Genomic DNA, 18,083 nt, shown 5'->3' on the forward strand with positions numbered 1-18,083 from the left:
GATTTCCAGACGGCGTTCGCAGCACTAAAGAGCGTCTACATTCGCCCAGTGAACCAGGTCTACGCACGCTACCAACTCGCAACGAGGCGGCAAAGTCCCGGAGAATCGCTAGACGAATTCTACGCCGCGCTGCTAATTTTGGGACGGGCCTGCAGCTGCCCGCCGGTAAACACGGCTGAACACATGGACATGTTAATTCGCGATGCGTTTGTGGCAGGTATGAACTCTCCCCAAATCCGCCAAAGACTGTTAGAAAAAGAGTCGCTAGGACTCTCAGAGGCACGGGCCCTAGCAGCTTCCCTAGATGTGGCCGCGCAAAACACCCGCGCGTACGGCCCCGACCGCGCGGCAGCCCCTTCGGCTCCGTGGACCCCCGTCGCGACAAACCCCCCCCCTCACAGGCTTGCGCGGTGCAGACGCCAGGTCATTCCGGGGGGCCCGCTGCTATTTCTGCGGCCAGGCGAAACACCCCCGGCAGCGCTGCCCGGCCCGCGCAGCGATTTGCAAGAGCTGCGGCAAAAAGGGCCATTTCGTGGCTGTGTGCCGGTCCCGGGGGGTCGCCGCTGTCCCCGGAGAAGAAAGAGTCCAGCGCATCCCAAACGCTCCCCAACCCCCCCAGCGCCCCATGTGTGACCCGCAGGCGCCGCCATTTTGGGTCCCGGCCAGCACGAGGGGAGGATGGGCGCCGCCATCTTGTGACCCCCCAGCCATGTGCAATGCATGGGGGCAGCCGTTTTGTCCACCCCCGCCACCATCTTGGGACCCCCCAGCCATGTGCGATGCATGGGGACGGCCATTTTGTTCACCCCCGCCGCCATCTCGGATGACAACAATGGACCCCAGCATCGACGGCTCCACGGGGTTCGAAGAAGACGCTGAGACACTGTGACCACGTCTGGCCTCGGTGACGCTGGACCAAGCACGGCCCCGGACGCTCCAGACGACGACAACAACGGTGCTGATCAACAGACACGAGACACCATGCCTGATCGACTCCGGGAGCACAGAAAGCTTCATCCACCCCGACACGGTAAGACGCTGTTTTTTGACCATCCGTCCCAGTACGCAGAAGATTTCCCTAGCTGCAGGATCCCGCTCCGTACAGATCAAAGGGTTCTGCATAGTGACCCTAACGGTGCAAGGGAGGGAGTTTAAAAACTACAGGCGCTACGTCCTTCCCCAACTCTGCGCGCCCACATTACTGGGATTAGACTTCCAGTGCAACCTGCAGAGCCTAACATTCCAATTCGGTGGCCCAATACCCCCACTCACTATCTGCGGCCTCGCAACCCTCAAAGTTGAACCCCCATCCTTGTTTGCAAACCTCACCCCGGATTGCAAACCCGTCGCCACTAGGAGCAGACAGTACAGCGCCCAGGACCGGACATTTATTCGGTCCGAAGTCCAGCGGTTGCTGAAGGAAGGCATAATCCAGGCCAGCAATAGTCCCTGGAAAGCACAGGTGGTCGTAGTAAAGACGGGGGAGAAGCAAAGGATGGTCATAGACTATAGCCAGACCATCAACAGGTACACACAGCTAGATGCGTACCCTCTCCCCCGCATATCCGACATGGTCAATCGGATTGCCCAATATAAGGTCTTCTCCACCGTGGACCTCAAGTCCGCCTACCACCAGCTTCCCATCCGCCCAAGTGACCGCAAGTACACAGCCTTCGAGGCAGACGGGCGACTATACCACTTCCTAAGGGTCCCATTTGGCGTCACAAACGGGGTCTCGGTCTTCCAATGGGAGAGGGACCGAATGGTTGATCAACACGGGTTGCAGGCCACGTTCCCGTATCTCGACAACGTAACCATCTGCGGCCACGATCAGCAGGACCACGACGCCAACCTCCAAAAATTCCTCCAGACCGCTAAAGCCTTGAACCTCACATACAATGAGGACAAGTGCGTGTTTAGCACAAACCGGCGAGCCATCTTGGGATATGTAGTGCGCAATGGGATAATAGGCCCCGACCCCGAACGCATGCGCCCCCTCATGGAATTTCCCCTCCCCCACTGCTCCAAAGCCCTGAAACGCTGCCTGGGGTTCTTTTCATATTACGCCCAGTGGGTCCCCCAGTACGCAGACAAGGCCCGCCCCCTACTACAGACCACTACCTTCCCCCCGTCGACAGAGGCTCGCCAGGCCTTCAGCCGCATCAAAGCGGATATCGCAAAGGTCACGATGCGCGCCATCGACGAGTCCCTCCCCTTCCAAGTCGAGAGCGACGCCTCCGACGTAGCTCTGGCGGCCACCCTTAGCCAAGCGGGCAGACCCGTGGCTTTTTTCTCCCGAACCCTCCACGCCTCAGAAATCCGCCACTCCTCAGTGGAAAAGGAAGCCCAAGCCATAGTGGAAGCTGTGCGACATTGGAGGCATTACCTAGCCGGCAGGAGATTCACTCTCCTCACTGACCAACGGTCGGTCGCTTTCATGTTCGATAATGCACAGCGGGGCAAAATTAAAAATGACAAGATCTTAAGGTGCAGGATCGAGCTCTCCACCTTCAACCACGAGATCTTGTACCGTCCCGGAAAGCTGAACGAGCCGTCCGATGCCCTATCCCGCGGCACATGTGCCAAGCACAAATAAACCATCTCCAAACCCTCCACGAGGACCTCTGCCACCCGGGGGTCACTCGGTTCTACCATTTTATAAAGTCCCGCAACCTCCCCTACTCCGTGGAGGAGGTCCGTACAGTCACCAGGAACTGCCACATCTGCGCAGAGTGCAAACCGCACTTTTTCAGGCCGGATAGAGCGCACCTGATCAAGGCTTCCCGTCCCTTTGAACGCCTTAGTCTGGATTTCAAAGGGCCCCTCCCCTCCACCGACCGCAACACATACTTCCTGAACGTGGTGGACGAGTACTCTCATTTCCCTTTCGCCATCCCCTGCCCCGACATGACAGCGGCCACAGTTATTAAAGCCCTAAACACCATATTCACACTGTTCGGTTGCCCCGCATATATCCATAGCGGCAGGGGGTCCTCCTTCCTGCGTGACGAGCTGCGCCAGTTCCTGCTCAGCAAGGGTATAGCCTCGAGCAGGACGACCAGCTACAATCCCTGGGGGAATGGGCAAGTAGAGAGGGAGAACGGCACGGTCTGGAAGACCGTCCTACTGGCCCTACGGTCCAGGGACCTCCCAGTTTCACGGTGGCAGGAGGTCCCCCCGGACGCTCTCCACTCCATCCGGTCGCTGCTGTGTACTAGCACTAATCAAACGCCTCATGAGCGCCTCCTTGTCTTCCCCAGGAAGTCTTCCTCTGGAACGTCGCTGCCGACCTGGTTGGCGGCCCCAGGACCCATCTTGCTCCGGAAACATGTGCGGGCGCACAAGTCGGACCCGTTGGTCGAGAGGGTTCACCTCCTCCACGCGAACCCGCAGTACGCCTACGTGGCGTACCCCGACGGCCGACAGGACACGGTCTCCCTGCGAGACCTGGCGCCCGCCGGCAACATGCGCACTTCCCCCCCGACACCAATCACCCCCTCCCTGCCACTGGCGCACCCCGCGACTGCCCCCTTCCCGGGAGTATCGGTCCTCCTCCCATGTCCGACCAGGAGTGAAGCAGAAGCAGACACCATAAAGCTCCCGGAGACGACAACGCTGGAACAAGCACCTGCACCACCACCGGGGCTCAGGCGATCGACAAGGAAGACCAGACCGCCTGACCGACTCGTGGCATCGGTGCAACACAAGAATGTTGTGGACTTTAACGAGAATGTTCTTTTTTTCTTCTTACGAATATTGTAAATAGTTCACAAACCCAGTACATAGCCCAGTGTAGGGCAAAGTGTAGGGCACTGTAATGACATGCAAAAGTTTTCCTCCCAGGACCAGCCTTGTAAACCCCTACCACCATGCGAAGCACCACCCCGCCGGGTTCATTTTTAACAAGGGGTGAATGTGGTAGTATGCATTAGGGGTCATGTGTGATGCCATTGGCTGACAGATCCCGGGTCCTGGTTGGCTGTTGATCTCTAGCTCTGCCCTGAAGGCAGAGTATAAGAACCAGGAGTTCTCCCCGCAGCTCCAGACTGTTGCTGAACTGCGGGGAACAAGTCACGCTTAATAAAGCCTCATCGACTTCATCTCTATTCGTCTCTCGTAAGTCATTGTGCGCTACAATGGGTAAATTCCATGATAGATTCTAACCATTGTCGACAGCCCCAGCAGCCCCGGACACACCCATACCCACCGTCACAGCTTCCGAAGTCAGATGGGCTTCGTGAAAGTGAACCCTCGGAAAGCGACGGTTTGGGTCGGGGTCCCTGGTCATGCAGTCACATGCTGCGCAGACTAATGTATTCACAAACATCTTCAACCTCTCCCTACTCCGTTCCAAGGTTCCCACCTGCTTCAAGAAGACCATCATCATACTGGTGTCAAAGAAGAACCAGGCAACGTGCCTCAACAACACGCGAACCCGCCTCTCATCCATTGACCCCCGCTGCCTTGGGAAAGCGGGGAGCATAATCAAAGACCCCTCCCATCCCGCTTATTCACTCTTCCAACTTCTTCCATCGGGCAGGAGATGCAAAGTCTGAGAACACTCACTAACAGATTCAAAGACAGCTTCTTCCCCACTCATACCAGACTCCTAAACGACTCTCTTATGGACTGATCTGACCGCTTCACACATCTTCACTACTGAGTAGTACTGCCCTCCTGTATGCTTCACCCGATGCCTGAGTCTATGTATTTACATTGCGTATTTATACATAGAACAAGAAAATTACAGAGGAGCAGGCCCTTCAGCCCTCCAAGCCTGCACCGACCATGCTGCCCATCTGAACTAAATCCCCCCACTACTCCGGGGACCAAATCCCTCTCTTCCAATCCAATTCATGTATTTGTCAAGACGCCTCTTAAAAGTCGCTATCGTATCTGCTTTCACTACCTCCCCAAACAGCGAGTTCCAGGCTCCCACCACCCTCTGTGTAAAAAAACCTGCCTCATACATCTCCTTTAAACCTTGCCCCTCGCACCTTAAACCTATGCCCCCTAGTAATTGACTCTTCCACCCTGGGAAAAAGCTTCTGACTATTCACTCTGTCCATGCCCCTCATAATCTTGTAGTCTTCTATCAGGTCACCCCTCAACCTATGTCGTTCCAATGAGATAAAACAAAGTTTCTCCAACCTCTCCTCATAACTAATGCCCTCCATACCAGGCAACATCCTGGTAAACCACTTCTGTACCAGCTCCAAACCTCCACATCCTTATGGTAGTGTGGCGACCAGAATTGAACACCAGATTCTCAGTTCAGCCTACCTAAGGTTCTGTAAAGCTGCAACACGGCTTGCCAATTTTTAAACTCAATTCCACGGCCAATGAAGGCAAGCATGCCGTATGCCTTCTTGACTACCTTCTGCACCTGCGTTGCCCCTTTCAGTGACCTATCTACCTGAACACCCAGATCTCTCAGCCTGTCAACACTCTTAAGGATTCTGCCATTTACTGTATATTTCCCATCTGTATTCGTTCTTCCAAACTGCATTACCTCACATTTGTCTGGATTAAACACCATCTGCCATCTCTCCGCCCAAGTCTCCAACCAATCTATATCCTGCTGTATCCTCTGACGGTCCGGTCCTCATCGCTGTCCGCAATTCCACCAACATTGTGTCATCTGCAAACTTACTAATCAGACCAGTTACATTTTCCTCCAAATCATTTATATACATTCCAAATACATGTATGGCCTTTGTATTTTTCATTTACGGAATGATATGTCTGGACTGTAAGCAGAACAATACGTTTCACTGTACCTCGGCACACGTGACAATAAACAAATCCAATCCAATCCAATCCAGTCCAAGATTGGGTCCAGTTTTGCAAAGGAATATAATAGTGGGGTGATCCACAATGGAGTCAACAGGAAATGAATGGCCTCATGTTGTTCAGTGTTTTTATTTCTCTGCTTATCAATGGTCATTTTTTTCAAAATCACCATTGCACGGTTACAGTGCACCATGCGGAACGCCGCAGTGACACACACCGATGTTCACTGGAACCGGGAGCTGCCAGGGAAAGATATGGAGAGGGTTTTAACACATGATATAAAGAACAACACACGACGGAGTCCAGGTTTCACTGAGCGTTTCCATCCTTCCCGAGACACGTCCAATAAAACCTTCATCCTGACAATCAGCAACGTGCAGCCCAGTGACACTGCCGTCTATTACTGCTCCGTGTGGGGAGATATCAGTGGGAATGGATCACAGCTGAATGTAACCAGTAAGTGCAGTTTTCATGATTCTAATTGATCCCCATTGGTGTGAGTGGTGGACAGGTTGGGATTCAGGAAACAGGTTTGTGTGTTTATATTTTGTATTGATGACTTAATCAACAGGCCCCTGACTCTGAACACCAGCCCCCCACCCCCACTGGCCCTGGCAGAGGTTAATAAACCCTCGACTCTGTCAGCCCTGCTACCCACACAGTCAACCCCTCACCGTTCGTAAACCACCTTTCTTAACGTGCACTTGATTTACCTTTATTCTGCGAAAGACAGGTTCTGCAAAATGAAACTCATTAATCTCTAAATATATTACAGCAGTACCATACAATATTCCCGTACCAGCCTCCCCGAACAGGCGCCGGAATGTGGTGACTAGGAGCTTTTCACAGTAACGTCATTTGAAGCCTACTTGTGACAATAAGCGATTTTCATTTCATTTTCATTTCATTTTCATATCCGTGTGGATTTGTTTTTTTGTGTGTGTTCAAACCTCGGCCAATTTCTGTTTCCTGGTATCACGTTAATGATTGTGGTTCACTCAGATCATCAGACTTTTCAGGAACAGCTGTTGTGGTCAACAAGCTTCCCATTGGGAGAGAGTCACTCAGACTGGAAACGTTCGCTCCCTTCTCTCTCCACAGATGCTGCCAGACCTGCTGAGATTGTCCAGTATTTCCTGTTTTTGGGTCAGATTCCAGCATCAGCAGTAATTTGCTTTCATTTTCACTTTCCCATTGGATCCATTCACTTCCCGAGTAACCACTTGTCTCTGCTTAAATACATCTCCTGTTCCATAGAATCTATTCCATGGGCGGAATTCTCCGGAATTTCCCGACGCTGAAATCGAGAATGGCGATTGGGCGGAGAATGACTCCCATCGGCAGAATCGGGGCAGGCGCCGGTTTGACTCCGGCTCGCTATGCTCCTCCCCCTCCGAATCGGCTTCATCGGGACGCATGCCGCGCGCAGTCAGAACGCCGTTGCCATGTCATCAGCCGGCCCACCCGCGATGCTCCGCCTCCGATGGGCCGAGTTCCTGACGGAGCGGGCCGCGTGTGGTCCCAGTGATCAGGAAGCTGGCGTGCTGGCTGCGGACAGCCTCTCACCATTGTCCTTGTCAAGCCCATTCAGAATAAGATTCACTGAGATCACCTTTCATTCTTCCAACTTCCAACAAGTAGCGTCCCAACAACCAGATTAACCTTTGCTGCAAAGACAATCCCTCCAACCCGTGTCAACCTTCCCTGAACCGCCTCCAATGGAATAATATCTTATCTTAAATAATGGACCAAATCTGTTCACAGCTCTCCAGATGTGGTCTCACCAGCACCTTTGGAATGACCTCCAATTGGCAAAAACGAGGTAAACAAAGAACCTTGCGGAGACCAGCTGCCGCACTCGGAGGGTAAGCCTTGCTCTTTCAAAAAAGCCTCTTTTTGGGAAGTTGGATGCATTTGACCCGACTATTGAGGACTGGTCCCAGGATGTGGAGAGAATGTGTTACTTTTTCCAGGCCAATGAGATAACGGAGGATGGAAGGAAACAGGTTCTACTGCTGTCGGCGTGCGGACCCTCAGCCTTCGCCATTATACGTCGTCTAACTTATCCCGATACGCCGGACACGATACCTTTCCAAGAATTAACAAAATTGGTGGAAGAGCACTATGACCCAAAACCACCCCTCATTTTGGGTAGGTACAGATTCTACACAACGAAGCGGGAAGACAGAGAGTCAGTCACAAATTTCTTGACCCGCCTGAGAAGGCTGGCGGAAAAATGTGAGTTCGGTTCGACGCTAAATGAAATGCTTCGGGACCGGTTAGTGTGTGGCATAAATGATCTCCAAATACAGAAGCGCCTGTTGGCAGAAACGCAGCTAGACTGCAGGCGGGCGTTACAGCTCACACTGTCCCTGGAAAAGGCAGCAAGTGGGGCACAGGAACTACAGGGCATGCCAATGGAGGTAGATACCTGGGAGAGAGACTACCACAATGGGTCCAGCTACCAGATAGCCGCCCTCAGGAAAAGCCTGAGGAACAGAGGGCCAAAGAAAAACCCCAGAACTGCCCCCAAGTCTGCTAGGACTAACTGGAGACAGAGGGAACAACCGGCTGAGGCTCCCCCAACAGAGAAGGACCGTTTCTGGCACCAGACAGAGTGGGGTAACAGCGACAGAAACCCTAGAAGGAGGTGGCAAAAGAGGAATAGCAGGTGGGGACGCAGGGAGGTACACAACCTAGATGCCCCATCCTCCTCCGAAGGGGAACAGTTCTATAATATTGCGACAAAGAAAGCAGAACCTATTAAGATTACCCCCTGGGTGGACGGTCGGACGACAATAATGGAAATAGACACGGGTGCGGCCGTATCAGTAATGGGAGTGGCAGCATTTAAAAAAATCAAAGATGGACTCCAGCCACTAACCAGAACAAAAACATCGACAAAACTTAAAACCTGCATGGGGGATCCCCTGGAAGTTCTAGTCACGACTCATGGACCCGTGGAATATGACAAACAATTGCTCAGATTACCATTGACGATAGTAGAGGGCTCCGGACTGAACTTAATAGGACAGAACTGGCTGAAAGACCTAAACTTAGATTGGATGAAAATTTTCCAGAGTGGAAGCGGGCAGTTGAGTGGAGTACTCCAAAAATACCCGGAGGTCTTCCAAGAAGGTTTGGGGGAAATTATAGGCGCCAAAGCAACTTTGCACGTGGACCCAGAAGCCCTTCCGAAATTTTGTAAGGCCAGGCCGGTACCTTTTGCATTAAGGAAGAAAGTAGATGTCGAAATAGAAAGGTTACGGCGCGACGGCATTATCAGACCAGTACAGTTCTCGGAATGGGCAGCGCCGGTGGTACCAATTTTGAAGCCAGACGGCTCGATACGTCTCTGTGGAGATTTCAAACAGACAGTAAACAAATACGCACTGCTGGACAAATACCCGATCCCGAAAATAGACGACCTATATGCCTAATTGGCAGGTGGGCTTTTGTTCACGAAACTGGACATGAGCCACGCCTCCCTGCAGTTAAAACTGGACAAGGACTCCCAGAAGTTCGCTACGATCAACACCCTGAAGGGACTTTTTCGTTATACTAGGCTACCCTTCGGAGTGTCATCAGCCTGCGCTATATTCCAGCGTACGATGGAAAATATTCTGCAGGGACTACCGCAGGTGGCGATTTGTTTGGACGATGTCTTAATCACGGGTAGGACAAACAGGGAACACTTAAGGAACCTGGAGGAAGTGCTCAGGCGTTTCGCAAAGGCAGGCGTACGGCTGAAAAGAGAAACATGTGTTTTTCTGTCCCCACAAGTGACGTACCTGGGATATAAAGTAGACGAGTCGGGCTTACACCCATTGGCAATAAAAGCCCCAGCTCCCACCACAGTCCAGGAGCTACGATCATTTCTAGGATTGGTAACATATTGTGGCAAATTTATTGAAAATAGGGCGTACATCCTAGAACGCCTCCACCAGCTACTAAAAAAGGGACAAGAATGGAAATGGTCCGCCCGCCAAAACCGAGCATTTAGGGACATTAAGGAACAGCTGCCATCCGAAAATGTCCTCGAGCATTATGACCCAAGGAAGGAGTTGGTGGTCACGTGTGACGCATCACCTTACGGGGTAGGAGCCGTCTTAGCCCATCAAGGAAGGAATGGGGAAAAACGGCCAATAGCCTATGCTTCGAGGACCTTGCCGATGGCTGAGAGAAAGTACGCCCAAATCGAGAAGGAAGGACTGGCGGTGATATTTGCAGTAAAAAAATGTCACCAGTATCTGTACGGGCGGAAATTCACCATAGTGACGGACCATAAGCCATTATTAGGGTTATTAAAAGAAGACAAGTCAATACCCCCGATTGCATCAGCTAGAATCCAATATACTGGCACCGTATAGATACGTTCTGGAGCACAGACCGGGAACGCGAGGAGCAAATGCAGATGCTTTGAGCAGACTTCCCCTCCCCGACACCCCACCGCTAATACCGAAAGTAGAGGAGACAGTCATTACTCTAAATTTTTTGGACACCCTACCAGTGGACGCACAACACATTCGGTTGTGGACACAAAAAGACCCAGTTTTAGCCAAGATGAAGCATTTACTGCTAACAGGGGAACTGGAGAGACCAGTGGAGCCCCAGATGCACCCATACTGGAGCAGAAGGGACCAAATAACCGTAGAAGACGGTATCCTATTATGGGGAGCCCGGGTAATAGTCCCAGCTCAGGGCCGTCGGGCAATCTTAACCGAGTTACATCATGGACACCCAGGGGTGTCTAAAATGAAGATGCTCGCTCAAAGCTACGTTTGGTGGCCAGGATTGGACACAGACATAGCAGCCTTGGTACGTCGGTGCCAGGAGTGCCAACAGGGGCAAAGAGTGCCACCAGCTGCACCATTGCACCCGTGGGAATGGCCAGGCAGACCGTGGACCCGCCTGCATATTGACTACACAGGCCCATTAATGGGCTCAATGTTTTGGGTGATAGTGGACGCCCACTCCAAATTGTTGGACGTCCACCGGGTAACGCGGCAAGCACAGCATCGACAATTGAAAAACTCAGGGCCTCGTTTGCAACACATGGACTTCCGGAGGTAGTGGTGTCGGACAATGGAACGGCATTCACAAGTGGGGAATTTGGAAAATTTCTAAAGGGAAACGGAATCCGCCACATCAAAACGGCCCCTTACCATCCAGCGTCCAACGGCATGGCAGAGAGAGCGGTCCAGACACTAAAAGCGGGACTCAAGAAGCAGCCAGCAGCGTCAATGGACACAAAGCTCTCCCGCTGGCTGTTTGATTACAGGACCACACCGCATTCCACAACGGGCATACCGCCAGCTGAACTCTTAATGGGGAGGTGGCTGCGAACGAGGCTGAGTCTCCTTTTCCCAAATTCAACGGGGAAAGTGGAGAAACAACAGGAGGTCCAATGCAGGGGGCATGATAATAGTCGGCAGCAGAGACATTTCCAGGTGGGGGCACCGGTTTGGGTCAAGAATTATGGGAATGGACCAACGTGGGTCAAAGGCACGGTTGAGTCCCAAACAGGGCCCATGTCATATGAAGTTTCAATAGAAGGTAAGGTGCTGAAGAAACACCGAGACCAAATAAGGGCAGGGAACCACACCTGGAGGCCGTCGAAGCAGGACCGCCTCAAGCTGGGATAGCTCAGACGGGAAAGATACCCACACCCCAGCCCCGAGCAATTTCTCCAGACCCCGTCATCCAGGCGTCAGAGTCGGAGATGGACACGTTTGACAAGGCCACCGCGACACCTCTCCCCGAGGAGGAGGAAGTACAACTTCCAAGGAGGTCGTAAAGGAAAAGGCGGGCACCTATAAGGTACACCCCACCCACGTCGGAGAACGCCCCGGCGGACGACATAGAGGTGACAGACCCGGACAGGAGGAGCAGGAAGAAGCTCAGAGGAATGCCAGCTGGCAGGAATTCCTCGGACCTTTGCGGGGGGGGTGGGGTGTAATGACATCCAATTGGCGTTATTGGTTGGCCAATTGGAGTATGAGCTCCCTCAATGATAGCTCATTGAGGGGGCCCATATAAGCACCTGTGTCGGCTTTATGACGCAGTCTTAGGTTGACTGGAATGCTAGTAGCCCTGTTTGGAGCTGCTCTTGTATATAAGTTATTGCAAATCAATACTGGTGTAGTGACGGAACCCCTGCCTCCTGTGGATTATTACAACATCGTACAGTTGCAGCAAGACTTCCCGACACTTATACTCCAACCCCAGTGAAATCAGGGCCAACATTCCATTACCCTTCCTGATTACCTGCTGCCCCTGTGTGCTAGCTTTTTGTGTTTCCTGCACAAGTCCCCCAATGTCCCTTCGTGTTGCAGCTTTATGCAGTATTTTACATTTAAATAATACTCTTTATCCCTTCCAAAATGAGCACATTGTCCCACTTTATACTCCTGTGGTATTATAGGTATTACGGTACCTGATAGGCTAAAGCACCATTGGTGGAAATTGTCTGCTTTCCATTGGTTAGAATGTAAGATAGCTCCACCCTACTTGGCGGGGTATAAGAACCAGTGCCGCCCCAGCAGCCTTCATACTGTACCTGAGCTGCTGGGGGAAACATCTAGCTTATTAAAGCCTTCAGTTGGACTACAACCTCGCTTTAGTGGTCATTGATCGTACATCAATTTAATTAGCTATTTTTTTTAAGTAGAAAGGATGAAAGGTGTGTATGTTTTTGTGAGTGTGTTTGTATGTCATTTGTGTGTGTGTGTATGTGTTTCTGTGAGTGTGTGTTTGTTTTTATAAGTGAGTGTGCGTGTATCTATTTCTGCGTGTCAATTTATGTGTTTCTGTGAGAGTGTGTTTGTCTGTATATGTGTGTTTCCGTGAGTGAGTGTGTTTCTGAGTGTGTGAGGATTTCTGAGTGTGTGTCTGTTTCTGTGAATGAGTGGATGCATTTCTGAGTCCATGTTCCTGTGAATGTCTGTTTTTGTGTTTCTGAGTGTGTGTGGGTTTCTGTGAGTGAGTGTGTGTGTGTGTCTGAGTGTGTCTGTGTTTCTGAATTTGTGTGTGTTTGTGGGAATGAGTGTGTGTGTTTCTGAGTGTTTATGGGTGTTTCTGTGAGTGAGTGTGTTTGTCTGTGTTTGTCTGAGTGTGTGTACATGTGCTTCTGTGTGTGTGTGTGTGTATGAGTGTGTGTGTGTTTCTGAGTGTGTGTGTTTGTGAATGTTTGTGTGTGTCGAATGATCACCATGAAACCATTGTTGATCATTTTGAAAATCCATCTGGTTCACTTATTCGTGAAGGAAATCTGCCACCTTTTCCCGGTCTGGCCTGCATGTGACTCCAGGCCCACAGCAATGTGGTTGACTCTGAAACACCCTCTGAAATGGCCGAGCGAGGCACTAAGTCCCAGGGTAACTATAGACGGGGAATAAATGTTGGACCCAGCCAGTGACACCTACATCCCAGGGAAGAATATGTTTAAAAACATTCTATGCAGCGTTGCTGTTTTGGGTCCATTTTGAGTGAATGTTTCACCGTTTATACAGAAAGTGACAGAAATCAGCTGCTTTTCCCGAATCCATGATATGTGGCAGTGAGTTCTCCCAGTGAGACAGAGAAGACAGCCAGAGTGAGACAGCAAAGAGTGAGTTTGGGAATTTGAATCGAGGTGGGAATTGAATTGAATTAAATTGAATCAGTAAGGCAGCTCCTTTTAAATTTCAGGAGTTTAAATTAATTTAAATTAAGCGAGTATTGTGCAGTGTAGGTTAACAAGGGCTGCCCCACCCACTCACATAACTGGTTGGCAGTTAAGTGTCAGTCACTTTAATCTACTTTGATCTAAAAGCAGGTGGGGGAGGGGAGTCAATTCAGGACAGTTTAAAAAGAGCCACTTGTAAACTCACTCCCAGTGAGTTCTCCCAGTGAGACAGAGAAGACAGCCAGAGTGATGCAGCAAAGAGTGAGTTTGGGAATTTGAATCGAGGTGGGAATTCAAAGCTGGGTGGGGAGGAAGTGCTTTTTGTGACTGGCAAGTAGTGTTTCTGTTTTTCTGTTTATTTTCATTGGTATATTTATTTACTTTTTTCTTCATTGTTTATTTATTTATTTAATTTTTTTTGGGGGGGGAAATTGAAATTGTTGAAGTTAACCAAAGGTTTAAGACATGGCAGGAGATCTCAGACCCGTGTCATGCTCTTCGTGTGCGATGTGGGAGCTCAGGGACACGTCCACTGTCCCTGGCTCCTTCACATGCATGAAGTATGTCCAGTTGCAGCTCCTGTTAGACCGCTTGACGGCTCTGGAGCTGTGGATGGACTCATTTTGGAGCATCCGCGATGCTGAGGACGTCGTGGATAGCACGTTTAGCGAGTTGGTCACACCGCAGGTGAAAGGTACTGAGGGAGATAGTAAATGGGTGACCAAAAGACAGAGCAAGAGTAGGAAGGCAGTGCAGGTGTCCTCTGCGTTCATCTCCCTGCAAAACAGATATACCGCTTTGGATACTGTTGAGGGAGATGGCTCACCAGGGGAAGGCAGCAGCAGCCAGGTTCATGGCACCGTGGCTGGCTCTGCTGCGTAGCTGGGCAGGAAGAAGAATGGCAGGGCTATAGTGATAGGGGACTCAATTGTAAGGGGAATAGACAGGCGGTTCTGCGGACGCAATCGAGACTCCAGGATGGTATGTTGCCTCCCTGGTGCAAGGGTCAAGGATGTCTAGGAGCGGCTGCAGGACATTCTGGGGGGGGGGGGTGAACAGCCAGCTGTCGTGGTGCACATAGGCACCAACGATATAGGTAAAAAACGGGACGAGGTCCTACAAGCTGAATTTAGGGAGCTAGGAGTTAAACTAAAAAGTAGGACCTCAAAGGTAGTAATCTCAGGATTGCTACCAGTGCCACGAGCTAGTCAGAGTAGGAATGTCAGGATAGAGAGGATGAATACGTGGCTCGAGTGATGGTGCAAGAGGGAGGGATTCAAATTCCTGGGACGTTGGAACCGATTCTGGGGGAGGTGGGACCAGTACAAACCGGACGGTCTGCACCTGGGTAGGACTGGAACCGATGTCCTAGGGGGGTGTTTGCTAGAGTTGTTGGGGAGAGTTTAAACTAATGTGGCAGGGGGATGGGAACCAATGCAGGAAGTTGGAAGGTAGTAAAACAGGGACAGAAATAAAAGGCAGTAAGGGGGAAAGTGTAAGGCAGAGAAGCCATAGTCAAAAATCAAAAAGGGCGACAGTACAAGGTACAGTGACTGAGGGGAGCTCAGTGAATAGGACCAGGAATACTAAATGGAATAAAACGGGAAGTGAAAACATTAATGGTAAGCGACACGGCAGGTTGTTACAGGAAGATATGGGTTCGATGACCAGGAAAATTAGGAGAAAGGTTAAGAGGAAATATAACTTAGGAGAGGTTACTGATCGAGGTGTTAAGATTAAGAACAGAGGTAAAAAAAGCCAACATAAGTGTAATTTACCTGAATGCTCGTAGTATTCGGAATAAGGTAAATGAGTTGATGGCGCAAATCATCGTGAATGACTATGATTTAGTGGCCATTACTGAAACATGGTTAAAGGATGGTCACGACTGGGAGTTAAATATCCGAGGGTATCAAACTTTTCGGAGGGACAGAGTGGATGGTAAGGGAGGTGGTGTAGCTCTGTTATTTAAGGATGACATCCGGGCAACAGTAAGGGATGACATCGGTGCTATGGAGGATAAGGTTGAATCCATTTGGGTGGAAATCAGGAATAGTAAGACGAAAAAGTCACTGATAGGAGTAATCTATAGGCCACCAAATAGTAACATTATGGTGGGGCAGGCAATAAACAAAGAAATAACAGATGCATGTAGAAATGGTATAGCAGTTATCATGGGGGATTTTAATCTACATGTTGATTGGTTTAACCAGGTCGGTCAAGGCAGCCTTGAGGAGGAGTTTATAGAATGTATCCGCGATAGTTTCCTCGAACAGTATGCAATGGAACCTACGAGGGAACAAGCGGTCCTAGATCTGGTCCTGTGTAATGAGACAGGATTGATTCAGGATCTCATCGTTAGGGAGCCTCTCGGGAGGAGCGATCACAATATGGTGGAATTTAAAATACAGATGGAGGGTGAGAAGGTAAAATCAAGCACTAGTGTTTTGTGCTTAAACAAAGGAGATTACAATGGGATGAGAGAAGAACTAGCTAAGGTAGACTGGGAGCAAAGACTTTATGGTGAAACAGTTGAGGAACAGTGGAGAACCTTCCAAGTGATTTTTCACAGTGCCCAGCAAAGGTTTATACCAACAAAATGGAAGGACGGTAAAAAGAGGGAAAATCGACCGTGGATATCTAAGGAAATAAGGGAGAGTATCAAATTGATGGAAAAAACATACAAAGTAGCAAAGATCAGTGGGAGACTAGAGGACTGGGAAATCTTTAGGGGGCAACAGAAAGCTACTAAAAAAGCTATAAAGAAGAGTAAGATAGATTATGAGAGTAAACTTGCTCAGAATATAAAAACAGATAGTAAAAGTTTCTACAAATACATAAAACAAAAAAGAGTGTCTAAGGTAAATATTGGTCCTTTAGAGGATGAGAAGGGAGATTTAATAATGGGAGATGAGGAAATGGCTGAGGAACTGAACAGGTTTTTTGGGTCGGTCTTCACAGTGGAAGACACAAATAAAATGCCAGTGACTGATGGAAATGAGGCTATGACAGGTGAGGACCTTGAGAGGATTGATATCACCAAGGAGGTAGTGATGGGCAAGCTAATGGGGCTAAAGTTAGACAAGTCTCCTGGCCCTGATGCAATGTATCCCAGAGTGCTAAAAGAGATGGCTAGGGAAATTGCAAATGCACTAGTGATAATTTACCAAAATTCACTAGACTCTGGGGTGGTCCCGGCGGATTGGAAATTAGCAAACGTGACACCACTGTTTAAAAAAGAAGGTAGGCAGAAAGTGGGTAATTATAGGCCAGTGAGCTTAACTTAGGTAGTAGGGAAGATGCTGGAATCTATCATCAAGGAAGAAATAGCGAGGCATCTGGATGGAAATTGTCTCATTGGACAGACGCAGCATGGGTTCATAAAGGGGCAGGTCGTGCCTAACTAATTTAGTGGAATTTTTTGAGGACATTAACAGTGCGGTAGATAACGGGGAGCCAATGGATGTGGTATATCTGGATTTCCAGAAAGCCTTTGACAAGGTGCCACACAAAAGGTTGTTGCATAAGTTAAAGATGCATGGCATTAAGGGGAAAGTAGTAGCATGGATAGGGGATTGGTTAATTAATTGAAAGCAAAGACTGGGGATTAATGGGTGTTTCTCTGGTTGGCAATCAGTAGCTAGTGGTGTCCCTCAGGGATCAGTGTTGGGCCCACAACTGTTCACAATTTACATCGATGATTTGGAGTTGGGGACCAAGGGCAATGTGTCCAAGTTTGCAGACGACACTAAGATAAGTGGGAAAGCAAAAAGTGCAGAGGATACTGGAAGTCTGCAGAGGGATTTGGATAGGCTAAGTGAATGGGCTAGGGTCTGGCAGATGGAATACAATGTTGACAAATGTGAGGTTATCCATTTTGGTAGGAATAACAGCAAAAGGGATTATTCTTTATATGATAAAATATTAAAACATGCTGCTGTGCAGAGAGACCTGGGTGTGCTAGTGCATGAGTCGCAGAAAGTTGGTTTTCAGGTGCAACAGGTGATTAATGAGGCAAATGGAATTTTGTCCTTCATTGCTAGAGGGATGGAGTTTAAGACGAGGGAGGTTATGCTGCAATTGTATAAGGTGTTAGTGATTTCACACCTGGAGTATTGTGTTCAGTTTTGGTCTCCTTACTTGAGAAAGGACATACTGGCACTGGAGGGTGTGCAGAGGAGATTCACGAGGTAAATCCCAGAGCTGAAGGGGTTGGATTACGAGGAGAGGTTGAGTAGACTGGGACTGTACTCGTTGGAATTTAGAAGGATGAGGGGGGATATTATAGAAACAGATAAGATTATGAAGGGAATAGATAGAATAGATGCGGGCAGGTTGTTTCCACTGGCGGGTGGAAGCAGAACTAGGGGGCATAGCCTCAAAATAAGGGGAAGTAGATTCAGGACTGAGTTTAGGAGGAACTTCTTCACCCAAAGTGTTGTGAATCTATGGAATTCCTTGCCCAGTGAAGCAGTAGAGGCTCCTTCATTAAATGTTTTTAAGATAAAGATAGATAGTTTTTTGAAGAATAAAGGGATTAAGGGTTATGGTGTTCGGGCCGGAAAGTGGAGCTGAGTCCACAAAAGATCAGCCATGATCTCATTGAATGGTGGAGCAGGCTCGA

Source organism: Scyliorhinus torazame, chromosome 1 (genome assembly GCF_047496885.1).
Source record: "Scyliorhinus torazame isolate Kashiwa2021f chromosome 1, sScyTor2.1, whole genome shotgun sequence".
Taxonomy (NCBI): Eukaryota; Metazoa; Chordata; class Chondrichthyes; order Carcharhiniformes; family Scyliorhinidae; genus Scyliorhinus; species Scyliorhinus torazame.